The following is a 13,720-nucleotide window of genomic DNA, read 5'->3' on the forward strand; positions in this document are numbered from 1 at the left end:
AGGTAAACTAACGTCAGGCAAACTAACCTCAGGTAAACTAATGATGACAGGTAAACTACCGTCAGGTAAACTAACCTCAGGTAAACTAACCTCCGGCAAAATAACCTCAGGTAAACTAAACTCAGGTAAACTAACCTCAGGTAAACTAATGATGACCGATAAACTAAACTCAGGTAATCTAACCTCAGGCAAACTAACCTCAGGTAAACTAAACTCAGGTAAACTAACATCAGGCAAAATAACCTCAGGTAAACTAACGTCAGGCAAACTAACCTCAGGTAAACTAATGATGACAGGCAAACTACCGTCAGGTAAACTAACCTCAGGTAAACTAATGATGACAGGTAAATTAACCTCAGGTAAACTAATGATGACAGGCAAACTAAACTCAGATAAACTAACCTCAGGTAAACTAATGATGACAGGTAAATCCTACCATATCATTCTCAGGGAGAACAGGCCAGAAACATCCCTGTGGAGTCAGTGACAGAAGAACAGTTCACAGACGAGGATGGAAACATAGTCACCCGAAAAAGTAACTGCTGTACCCCCTTCACTACACACCCCACACCCCTATTACATCATCACCCCTGTCCTCTTCTGATATCACCTGAACATCTCCCCCCATGCCCATCCTCCCCATCTCCAACCCCCATCCCCATTCCTCTGTCCTAACATGACTTTATACCCCTCCACTCCATAGGTCATCAGGAAAGTAGTACGTCGTATTGCTGCTACGGCAACTACTTTTACTGCTGCTACTACTGCTACTACAGAGGAGGTGAAAGCAGGTGGAGCAGTAGGAGAAGGAGAAGCAGGAGGAAGAGGAGAAGCAGCAGGAGGAGGAGGAGGCAGGAAGGAAAATAAGGGCAGGAAGAGAAACAAGCGCTCCCGAGGAGGCCCTAAGGCAGAGCAGGAGAGCTCTAAGGGTCAGAGGGGAAAGACTGAGGTTTGCTCCATGATCATAGAGTAGACTGAAGTGTGGTGTTGACACTAACAGTAGACTAGTAGTGGAGAGAGTTCCAACTAGACAGTAGACTAGTAGTGGAGAGTGTTCCAACTAGACAGTAGACTAGTAGTGGAGAGAGTTCCAACTAGACAGTAGACTAGTAGTGGAGAGAGTTCCAACTAGACAGTAGACTATGTGACGTAGAAGTCCGTCACTGGCCGCAGGCAGCATTTAGTTCTTTAACGCACACACATATTCTTCACTCCTCCCTGCGCCATTATAAGATAAGTTAATTTGTGTGTCGACCCAGAAAGGACCAGAAAGGACTTTCCTTTGGAGAGTTCCTCTCTCTCCTCCCAGGCCTTGAGAAGGTTCACATGGTAGATTTGCTTTTTCTTACCCTTGTCCGGGTGCAGCACCTCGTAGGTCACTGGGCCCATCTTCCTCCCGATTAGGTACGGTCCTTGCCATTGCGCAAGGAGCTTGCTGGTAGACGAGGGAAGGAGGAGCAGGACTTTCTGTCCTGGCTCAAACTTTCTGTGGCGAGCGTGCTGGTCATAGCCTCTCTTCTGGGCCTTCTGGGCTTGCTGAAGGTTTGCTCTAGCTTCCTCTCGGTACCGTTCAACCTGTCTCGCATCTGGAGGACATACTGGACAATCCCTGTCCTGAGGTAGCTACTGGGGAACCTTCCCAGCACTTCTTCAGCAGGTCCAGTGGTCCTTGCACTGGCCATCCATAGAGGAGTTCGAATGGAGAAACCTGTCGATGCCTGAGGCACCTCCCCTGTAAGCAAAAAGCAGAAAGGGTAACCACTTATCCCAGTCTCTACCAGTGTCAGCCACAAACTTCCTCAGCATGTTCTTGAGCGTTTGATTGAATCTCTCTACAAGCCCATCCGTTTGGGGATGGTAGGGAGTAGTCCTCAAGCCTTTAATGCCCAGCTGTCGGTGGAGTTGAACCATCAGTCGCGAGGTGAAGTTTGTCCCTTGGTCCGTCAGGATTTCATCTGGGATTCCTACACGAGAGAAGAGCTGAACAAGAGCACTGATTATTTTTGGAGTGGTTATGGAACGGAGTGGGAAGGCTTCTGGGAACCGGGTGGCATAGTCACAGATCACCAATATATACTTGTAACCTGCACTACTCTTCTCCAAGGGTCCAAAAATGTCCATTGCAATTCTCTTGAATGGGGTAGAGATAACAGGCAGTGAACATAGAGGATTCCTTTCAGACCTACGGACAGCACTGGTTTTCTGGCACGTGGGGCATGATTTGCAGTATTTTTGTACATCAGTATACATGGAGGGCCAAAAGAAACGGGAGCCTAGCCTAAGATAGGTCTTATGTTGCCCTAGATGGCCTGCCCATGGAACTGTATGTGCAAGGTTGAGAACAAGTGGTCTACAGGTAGATGGCACCACCAACTTCCTGCTATCTGCCTCTGACCCAAGGTAGAGTATGTGGTTGTCTACTGTGTAAATCCCCCCACATGAAGATTGACTGTCCCAGCTAAGGCCTTGTCAAACAAACATTTCAAGGTTGCGTCAGACTTCTGCAGTGTAGCAAAATTTTGTGGAACATCCCATTGCACCTCTAACCCAGACACATCAGCAACAGGTACAGGGTTCCCACATACTTCTCAAGACGCCGCTGGCGGCGTGACTTTCTGGGCCCTTTGGTTCCCCCTCGCACAGACTATCACACAAGTCAGGCAGAGGTTGTAAACCAGCTTTGGCCTGGGCACGAGTGACAACTGAACATGCCATCTGAACATCAGACTGGCAAACTGACTGCTCATATAGCTGACCCCCACACTTCCCAACAGATCAGAGAGTACTGGCACATCCCTCCCCAAAATCATCTCAAAAGGTAGCTTCTCCATTACCCCAACTTTGAGGAGGTATTTCTGACCCTGAATCTCAACTGTGAGCTCAGCTGTGGGCTGCTGTGACTGGTCACCATGGACACATTGGATCAGTGTCTGATGACCATAATCAATGTCATTAACAGGTACATTACCTTTTCTGATCAATGACAGGGAACTGCCGGTGTCAATCATTGCAGTAAGACTTTTACCATTCACTTTTACAGGTACCAAGCATGACCCTTCCCGAGTCTGTCTATTCTGAACACCATCCCCCTCTCTGGGTACATAACAGTAACCGAGAGCTTGGATTTACGTAGCGGACACATTGAAGCTTTGTGCCCCTGCTGCCGGCAGTAAAAACAGGTCAGACCCCTCCCATCAGAGCGAACTGCATGATCCTTACCTCCCTCCCAGACACATAACCCCCAGAGTTACCTCCACCATCTCTGGCGTTTTGATGTCCCTTGTGTCTCTGAGACTCCTTGGAGCGGGTGCTGCAGGTTGTGGTGGGCCCCCTTTACGTGCATTAAGATACTGCAGTGCAAGCTTGGCCGCCATAAGCCCGTCCTTGGGCTCGTGCTCTCGGACCCAGGTTCGAATGCCGTGTGGTAGAACTTGTAGAAGTTGCTCGAGGATGATGACCTCCCGATTTGTCCTGTGTCTTCTCCCCCGGTCGAACCCATCGTCGGTAGAGACCCTTGAGGCGGTGCGTCTCTGTCGGCGACTCACCCGATGGCGTTGATGCAGCTCTGAAGCGTTGACAGTAGGTTTCCGGTGAGATGTCAAACTTCACCAACAGCGCTTCCTTCAAGCCCTTGTAGACATTGGACAGCCCCTCATCCATTGCTGTGTAAGCCTCTAAGGCCTTGCCCGTGAGCAATGGGACAAGCCTGCAGGCCCCTCTACCTCAGGCCACTGCACGTCTTAGCCATGCGCTCAAACCTCAGCAGGTAGTTTTCAATGTCCTCCCCCTGCTGGTATGAGGGCATCTCTGGCTCCTTCCTCAGGAATGCTGGAAGATGGACGTTAACACTGCTGGACTGGTCTCCTGGTGCTGGCCTCATTACTGCTTGGGCTGCCTGCTGTGGAGTTGAAGTCCCTGCTGCATCGAGCCTTTGTCGTCCTGGTGTTGGAAGACCCAATCTTGGGCTCTCACTGACGAGTTCCGCCTGGTGGGGAGCTGTGAGGATAGATTGGCGTAGGCCACGTAACTCCTGCTTGAGGTCTTCGTCCCTCCTCTCAAGGCAGGTGAAAAGTTGCTGAAAAAGGGTTACCATGGTTGGGTGTGGTTCTGGTCCCCCAACTGCTCCTTCAGTCAGCAGCTCACCCAGTTCTGGTTGTCTTTGGCCAGCAGTCGGGCTCCTAGTTTCTCATACTTGACCTCTTCTTCACCAGACGATTCCATGGTATTCCACCCCGGTTCAACTTCAGGTACCTTTTCTGACAGTTGATGCTGTTGCTGAGAACGCAATCCTGTACGCATTCCTTTACCTCTCTTGTTGGAATTCACTGATTTGCGGTACGCCATCCCACCACTTCCACCATATGTCACGTAGAGTAGGCCAGAAGGCTAGACTGGATAACCTAACCTCTATCAAAATAAAAAGATGGCAGTACTGTTGTTTTTTTGTTCCGGAATCACTTGTAAATAAACACCTTTGCACAGAAGAACTTTTGCGGTTCCGCCATCTTTTTATTTTGATAGAGTTAGGTTATCCAGTTTAGCCTTCTAACCCTCTACTGTAGTGGAGAGAGTTCCAACTAGACAGTAGACTAGTAGTGGAGAGAGTTCCAACTAGACAGTAGACTAGTAGTGGAGAGAGTTCAACTAGACAGTAGACTAGTAGTGAGCTTGAAGTTCCAACTAGACAGTAGACTAGTAGTGGAGAGAGTTCCAACTAGACAGTAGACTAGTAGTGGAGAGAGTTCCAACTAGACAGTAGACTAGTAGTGGAGAGAGTTCCAACTAGACAGTAGACTAGTAGTGGAGCGAGTTCCAACTAGACAGTAGACTAGTAGTGGAGAGAGTTCAACTAGACAGTAGACTAGTAGTGGAGAGAGTTCCAACTAGACAGTAGACTAGTAGTGGAGAGAGTTCCAACTAGACAGTAGACTAGTAGTGGAGAGAGTTCAACTAGACAGTAGACTAGTAGTGGAGAGAGTTCCAACTAGACAGTAGACTAGTAGTGGAGAGAGTTCCAACTAGACAGTAGATTAGTAGTGGAGAGAGTTCCAACTAGACAGTAGACTAGTAGTGGAGAGAGTTCCAACTAGACATTAGACTAGTAGTGGAGAGAGTTCCAACTAGACAGTAGACTAGTAGTGGAGAGAGTTCCAACTAGACAGTAGACTAGTAGTGGAGAGAGTTCCAACTAGACAGTAGACTAGTAGTGGAGAGAGTTCCAACTAGACAGTAGATTAGTAGTGGAGAGAGTTCCAACTAGACAGTAGACTAGTAGTGGAGAGAGTTCCAACTAGACAGTAGACTAGTAGTGGAGAGAGTTCCAACGAGACAGTAGACACTGACGATAGACTAGCAGTGCGGAATGTTTCAGAGTGCTGTGGTGTGTGGTTGTCAGACAGCTCAGTTCAACGTGAAGCGATCAGAGAGCTCAATTTGACCTGCTGTCAGTGTGATGTCAATGGACTGTCAGTGTTTACTGGTCAGACTATGAACCTGATGGTGGAGTGATGCCAATCAGCTGGATGTAGTGAATTAACAACTCCCTTAGTGTTTTCTTTCTGCATGTTTAGGACACTAGTGGAGAAGAGGTCCAATCTGCCTGGTGTATCTTTCTGCATGTCTAGGACACTAGTGTAGAAGAGGTCCAGTCTGCCTGGTGTATCTCTTTCTGCATGTTTAGGACACTAGTGTAGAAGAGGTCCAGTCTGCCTGGTGTATCTTTCTTTCTGCATGTCTAGGACACTAGTGGAGAAGAGGTCCAGTCTGCCTGGTGTATCTGTGTGTTCTGCATGTCTAGGACACTAGTGTAGAAGAGGTCCAGTCTGCCTGGTGTATCTTTCTTTCTGCATGTCTAGGACACTAGTGTAGAAGAGGTCCAGTCTGCCTGGTGTATCTGTGTGTTCTGCATGTCTAGGACACTAGTGTAGAAGGGTCCAGTCTGCCTGGTGTATCTTTCTTTCTGCATGTCTAGGACACTAGTGTAGAAGAGGTCCAGTCTGCCTGGTGTATCTTTCTTTCTGCATGTTTAGGACACTAGTGTAGAAGAGGTCCAGTCTGCCTGGTGTATCTTTCTTTCTGCATGTCTAGGACACTAGTGTAGAAGAGGGTCCAGTCTGCCTGGTGTTTCTGTGTGTTCTGCGGTCCTGCCCCCATTCTCCATCGTCCTGTCTAACCCCTCTCTCTGTGTGTTGCAGTCTGGAGAAGGGTCAGGGTCGAAGGTGAAAAAGAAGCAAGTGGAAAAGGATCAATACTAACAGTCGTGTGCTCAACCTGGTACGTACAAGTATGGAGCTCAGGACTGATAGAATATGGAGGAAATGGGGATCAACCGGGTGGTATCCTGTCTGGATCCATTATCCTTTCCGAACCATTATCCTGTCGGATCCAGCAACCGGCTGTCTGGATCCATTATCCTGTCTGGATCCATTATCCTGTCGGATCCAGGACAGGCTCAGCCTGGATCCATTATCTTGTTCGATCCAGCAACCGAGTGTCTGGATCCATTATCCTGTCAGATCCAGCAACTGGCTGTCCTGGATCCATTATCCTGTCGGATCCAGGACAGGCTCAGTCTGGATCCATTATCCTGTTGTCTCCAGGACATGCTCAGTTTGGATCCATTATCCTGTCGGATCCAGCAACCGGCTGTCTGGATCCATTATCCTAACCCTAACCCTACTGACAACATGCTAACTCAGCCCCCTAGAGATGTGACCCTACTGACAACATGCTAACTCAGCCCTCTAGAGATGTGACCCTACTGACAACATGCTAACTCAGCCCTCTAGAGATGTGACTCTACTGACAACATGCTAACTCAGCCCTCTAGAGATGTGACTCTACTGACAACATGCTAACTCAGCCCTATATAGATGTGACCCTACTGACAACATGCTAACTCAGCCCTATATAGATGTGACCCTACTGACAACATGCTAACTCAGCCCCCTAGAGATGTGACCCTACTGACAACATGCTAACTCAGCCCCCTAGAGATGTGACTCTACTGACAACATGCTAACTCAGCCCTCTATAGATGTGACCCTACTGACAACATGCTAACTCTGCCCCCTAGAGATGTGACCCTACTGACAACATGCTAACTCAGCCCTCTAGAGATGACCCTACTGACAACATGCTAACTCAGCCCCCTAGAGATGTGACCCTACTGACAACATGCTAACTCTGCCCCCTAGAGATGTGACCCTACTGACAACATGCTAACTCAGCCCTCTAGAGATGACCCTACTGACAACATGCTAACTCAGCCCTCTATAGATGTGACCCTACTGACAACATGCTAACTCAGCCCTCTAGAGATGACCCTACTGACAACATGCTAACTCAGCCCCCTAGAGATGTGACCCTACTGACAACATGCTAACTCAGCCCTCTAGAGATGACCCTACTGACAACATGCTAACTCAGCCCTCTAGAGATGACCCTACTGACAACATGCTAACTCAGCCCTCTAGAGATGTGACCCTACTGACAACATGCTAACTCAGCCCCCTAGAGATGACCCTACTGACAACATGCTAACTCAGCCCCCTAGAGATGTGACCCTACTGACAACATGCTAACTCAGCCCTCTAGAGATGTGACCCTACTGACAACATGCTAACTCTGCCCTCTAGAGATGTGACCCTACTGACAACATGCTAACTCAGCCCTCTATAGATGTGACTCTACTGACAACATGCTAACTCAGCCCCCTAGAGATGTGACTCTACTGACAACATGCTAACTCAGCCCTCTAGAGATGTGACCCTACTGACAACATGCTAACTCAGCCCTCTAGAGATGTGACCCTACTGACAACATGCTAACTCAGCCCCCTAGAGATGTGACCCTACTGACAACATGCTAACTCAGCCCTCTAGAGATGTGACCCTACTGACAACATGCTAACTCTGCCCTCTAGAGATGTGACCCTATTGACAACATGCTAACTCAGCCCTCTAGAGATGTGACTCTACTGACAACATGCTAACTCAGACCCCTAGAGATGTGACTCTACTGACAACATGCTAACTCTGCCTCCTAGAGATGTGACTCTACTGACAACATGCTAACTCTGCCCCTAGAGATGTGACCCTACTGACAACATGCTAACTCAGCCCCCTAGAGATGTGACCCTACTGACAACATGCTAACTCAGCCCTCTAGAGATGTGACCCCTGACAACATGCTAACTCAGCCCTCTATAGATGTGACCCTACTGACAACATGCTAACTCTGCCCCCTAGAGATGTGACTCTACTGACAACATGCTAACTCTGCCCCCTAGAGATGTGACCCTACTGACAACATGCTAACTCTGCCCCCTAGAGTTGTGACCCTACTGACAACATGCTAACTCAGCCCTCTAGAGATGTGACCCTACTGACAACCTGCTAACTCTGCCCCCTAGAGATGTGACCCTACTGACAACATGCTAACTCAGCCCTCTAGAGATGACACTACTGACAACATGCTAACTCAGCCCCCTAGAGATGTGACCCTACTGACAACATGCTAACTCAGCCCCCTAGAGATGTGACCCTACTGACAACATGCTAACTCAGCCCTCTATAGATGTGACCCTACTGACAACATGCTAACTCAGCCCTCTAGAGATGTGACCCTACTGACAACATGCTAACTCAGCCCTCTAGAGATGTGACTCTACTGACAACATGCTAACTCAGCCCTATATAGATGTGACCCTACTGACAACATGCTAACTCAGCCCTCTAGAGATGTGACCCTACTGACAACATGCTAACTCAGCCCCCTAGAGATGTGACCCTACTGACAACATGCTAACTCTGCCCCCTAGAGATGTGACCCTACTGACAACATGCTAACTCAGCCCTCTAGAGATGACCCTACTGACAACATGCTAACTCAGCCCTCTAGAGATAACCCTACTGACAACATGCTAACTCAGCCACCTAGAGATGTGACCCTACTGACAACATGCTAACTCAGCCCTCTAGAGATGACCCTACTGACAACATGCTAACTCAGCCCTCTAGAGATGACCCTACTGACAACATGCTAACTCAGCCCTCTAGAGATGTGACCCTACTGACAACATGCTAACTCAGCCCTCTAGAGATGACCCTACTGACAACATGCTAACTCAGCCCTCTAGAGATGTGACTCTACTGACAACATGCTAACTCAGCCCCCTAGAGATGTGACCCTATTGACAACATGCTAACTCAGCCCTCTATAGATGTGACCCTACTGACAACATGCTAACTCAGCCCTCTAGAGATGTGACCCTACTGACAACATGCTAACTCTGCCCTCTAGAGATGTGACTCTACTGACAACATGCTAACTCTGCCCTCTAGAGATGTGACTCTACTGACAACATGCTAACTCTGCCCTCTAGAGATGTGACCCTACTGACAACATGCTAACTCAGCCCTATAGAGATGACCCTACTGACAACATGCTAACTCAGCCCTCTAGAGATGTGACCCTACTGACCACATGCTAACTCAGCCCTCTAGAGATGACCCTACTGACAACATGCTAACTCAGCCCCCTAGAGATGTGACCCTACTGACAACATGCTAACTCAGCCCCCTAGAGATGTGACCCTACTGACAACATGCTAACTCAGCCCTCTAGAGATGACCCTACTGACAACATGCTAACTCAGCCCCCTAGAGATGTGACCCTACTGACAACATGCTAACTCAGCCCTCTAGAGATGACCCTACTGACAACATGCTAACTCAGCCCCCTAGAGATGTGACCCTACTGACAACATGCTAACTCAGCCCTCTAGAGATGTGACTCTACTGACAACATGCTAACTCAGCCCCCTAGAGATGTGACTCTACTGACAACATGCTAACTCAGCCCCCTAGAGATGTGACTCTACTGACAACATGCTAACTCAGCCCCCTATAGAGATGTGACTCTACTGATAACATGCTAACTCAGCCCTCTAGAGATGTGACCCTATTGACAACATGCTAACTCAGCCCTCTATAGATGTGACCCTACTGACAACATGCTAACTCAGCCTCCTAGAGATGTGACTCTACTGACAACATGCTAACTCAGCCCCCTAGAGATGTGACTCTACTGACAACATGCTAACTCAGCCCTCTAGAGATGACTCTACTGACAACATGCTAACTCAGCCCTCTAGAGATGACCCTACTGACAACATGCTAACTCAGCCCTCTAGAGATGTGACCCTACTGACAACATGCTAACTCTGCCCTCTAGAGATGTGACTCTACTGACAACATGCTAACTCAGCCCTCTAGAGATGTGACCCTATTGACAACATGCTAACTCAGCCTCCTAGAGATGTGACTCTACTGACAACATGCTAACTCAGCCTCCTAGAGATGTGACCCTACTGACAACATGCTAACTCAGCCTCCTAGAGATGTGACCCTACTGACAACATGCTAACTCAGCCCTCTAGAGATGTGACTCTACTGACAACATGCTAACTCAGCCCTCTAGAGATGTGACCCTATTGACAACATGCTAACTCAGCCCTCTAGAGATGTGACCCTACTGACAACATGCTAACTCAGCCCTCTAGAGATGTGACTCTACTGACAACATGCTAACTCAGCCCTCTAGAGATGTGACCCTATTGACAACATGCTAACTCAGCCCTCTAGAGATGTGACCCTACTGACAACATGCTAACTCAGCCCTCTATAGATGTGACCCTACTGACAACATGCTAACTCAGCCCCCTAGAGATGTGACTCTACTGACAACATGCTAACTCAGCCCTCTAGAGATGTGACTCTACTGACAACATGCTAACTCAAACTTTCTGAGGGCCTTGCAGTCTTGTTAGTTTAGCTGGTTGGTGCAGTTGGTTAATCAAGAGAGACAAACTATTCACAACATACACAGTGGTGAGAGAATTAAACTCATGTTGATCTAAATCACCTATCATATGTTTTTTGTTTTGCAGGTTTGTTGATGTTTCATGACTTCCTGGAAGGGAGATGACTGGAACTTGAAGCAGGAGAACAGCCAATCAGAATGTGTGTCTGCAGCTTTCACGTTAACGCATGGTTTTACAGCAAGACCACTTTTTTGATTTCGCATGAGCATGAAAAACTTACTTTTCTGTCCACAACCTGGGCTCCAGTCATGACCTGTTGTTACCACGGTGACAGGAGAACAGGGGTGTGGTCTGCTCCATCATGGCGTCAGGACAACAGTAGCCACGCCTCCAAGCATCTCTCGGACCAATGAGGTACAACAGGACGTTTGATTGACAGATTAGAGGAACACTTGGAGTCACCTTCTACAAGCCTTATATATTCTGTCCTGTAGCCACACCACTGGGGTGGGTGTATAATGTGGTTGTGTTTTTTAATAACAACGGGTGGTTTGGTTGTATATAAATGACACTGTAAAAACTTCTGAAGTTAGTCACTGATCGTTTGTTTTCTGCACTGGTAGGACAGCTTCGCAAAGCATTGGAATGAAATGCCTATATTGATTCCACCTTTATGAAAATGCTTGGGTGTTACTGCACATGTCTAATTATCAGCAGGAAATATTTGTCAAATCGAAATGGTAGCTTGATTTTAACTCCACTGCAACTCTCAAACATCACTTCTATGAACATATTTCCTCAGAGTACTAATATTTTGATGCATGAGATTCACCTGGTTTGACTTACTTTTCCTCATTTGCGAACATTGTATTATGAAATAAGGTGTTACTTCTATCAGTGTCTGTCTCCTCTGCTCTGGCACTGACTGTTTTAAAGAGACATGAACACACAGCCACCTGGGGGACAGCAGGACAGAGAGGGAGACTTCATTCTAATGCTTTATGAGGGCCCACTGTGTAACATGGAATATGCCTCTACTATTAAAGACGTGGAGATATGAGAGCTCCCACTATATCATGTAGACTGTCACATTGAAAAGGGTTAGAGAGTCTTTACCCCAATATATAATGTAGACTGTCACATTGAAAAGGGTTAGAGAGCGTTTACCCCAATATATAATGTAGACTGACACATTGGAAAGAGTTAGAGAGTGTTTACCCCAATATATAATGTAGACTGACACATTGGAAAGGGTTAACAGTTCTCATGCGTATTGGCTCCAAACCAATCATTGGTCATTATTTTAGCAGTGTAATGTTATGTTCTAAGCCTGCTGTAGTTTAAAGGGGCATTAGTTCTTTGGGGTGCCATATTTCCTCCCGTTGATTCTCTTCATATGAGACCACCTAAAGCATTGATCTGGTAACAACCAGCATGGATGTTCCCATTGTTTAAGCAGAAATAAATGGTGTTTAAACTGAAACAGTCTGAGGTTGTTTTCATCCATCTCTACAGTATGTTCCAAATACTTTGGGGGATTTTATTTAACAATTGAACAATTATTTAACAATATAATAACATACACATACATAATGTTTGAATAGTGTTCAGTTATGAGGTTGACTTACACTGAGAATACAAAACATTAGGAACACCTGCTCTTTCAATGACAGAAGGATCAGGTGAATCCAGGAGAAAGCAATGATCGCTTATTGATGTCACTTGTTAAATCAATTTCAATCAGTGTAGATGAAGGGGAGGAGACATGTAGATGAAGGGGAGGAGACATGTAGATGAAGGGGAGGAGATGGGTAGATGAAGGGGAGGAGACATGTAGATGAAGGGAGGAGACGGGTTAAAGAAGGATTTTAAGCCTTGAGTCAATTTTTGTATTTGTATTTATTATGGATCCCCATTAGTTGGGGTTTGTTATGGATCCCCATTAGTTCCTGCCAAGGCAGCAGCTACTCTTCCTGGGGTTTATTATGGATCCCCATTAGTTCCTGCCAAGGCAGCAGCTACTCTTCCTGGGGTTTATTATGGATCCCCATTAGCTACTCTTTGGGGTTTATTATGGATCCCCATTAGTTCCTGCCAAGGCAGCAGCTACTCTTCCTGGGGTTTATTATGGATCCCCATTAGTTCCTGCCAAGGCAGCAGCTACTCTTCCTGGGGTTTATTATGGATCCCCATTAGTTCCTGCCAAGGCAGCAGCTACTCTTCCTGGGGTTTATTATGGATCCCCATTAGTTCCTGCCAAGGCAGCAGCTACTCTTCCTGGGGTTTATTATGGATCCCCATTAGTTCCTGCCAAGGCAGCAGCTACTCTTCCTGGGGTTTATTATGGATCCCCATTAGTTCCTGCCAAGGCAGCAGCTACTCTTCCTGGGGTCTAGCATTATTAAGGCAGTTATATACAATAAAAAATATTAAATGACATTACATTTCATAACACTTTTCACAACACATTGTGTTCCCTCAGGACACTACTCTACTATCACATATATACAATACAACATCCATGTGTACATGTGTATAGAGACAGATTGTGTATGTGTGTGTAGAGACATGGATTGTGTATGTGGATTGTGTGTGTGTAGAGACATGTATTGTGTATGTGTGTGTAGTGTACGTGTGTAGAGACATTAATTGTGTATGTGTGTGTAGTGTACGTGTGTAGAGAAATGGATTGTGTGTGTGTGTGTAGTGTACGTGTGTAGAGACATGGATTGTGTATGTGTGTGTAGTGTACCTGTGTAGAGACATGGATTGTGTATGTGTAGAGATGGATTTTGTATGTGTGTGTAGTGTACGTGTGTAGAGACATGGATTGTGTATGTGTGTGTAGTGTACTTGTGTAGAGACATGGATTGTGTGTGTGTGTGTAGAGACATG

At 46.9% G+C, this 13,720-nt stretch overlaps 1 long non-coding RNA gene across 1 annotated transcript; it reads left to right on the top strand.

The window, feature by feature from the left end:
• Positions 1-686: 686 nt before the first annotated feature.
• Positions 687-12,308, top strand: LOC124025120. The gene is made up of 3 exons (XR_006837153.1): positions 687-949; positions 6,195-6,273; positions 10,952-12,308. It is a non-coding gene; the product is annotated as an uncharacterized LOC124025120 (long non-coding RNA).
• The last annotated feature ends 1,412 nt before the right edge of the window (positions 12,309-13,720 follow it).

This window comes from Oncorhynchus gorbuscha, unplaced genomic scaffold (genome assembly GCF_021184085.1).
Source record: "Oncorhynchus gorbuscha isolate QuinsamMale2020 ecotype Even-year unplaced genomic scaffold, OgorEven_v1.0 Un_scaffold_2182, whole genome shotgun sequence".
Classification (NCBI taxonomy): domain Eukaryota; kingdom Metazoa; phylum Chordata; class Actinopteri; order Salmoniformes; family Salmonidae; genus Oncorhynchus; species Oncorhynchus gorbuscha.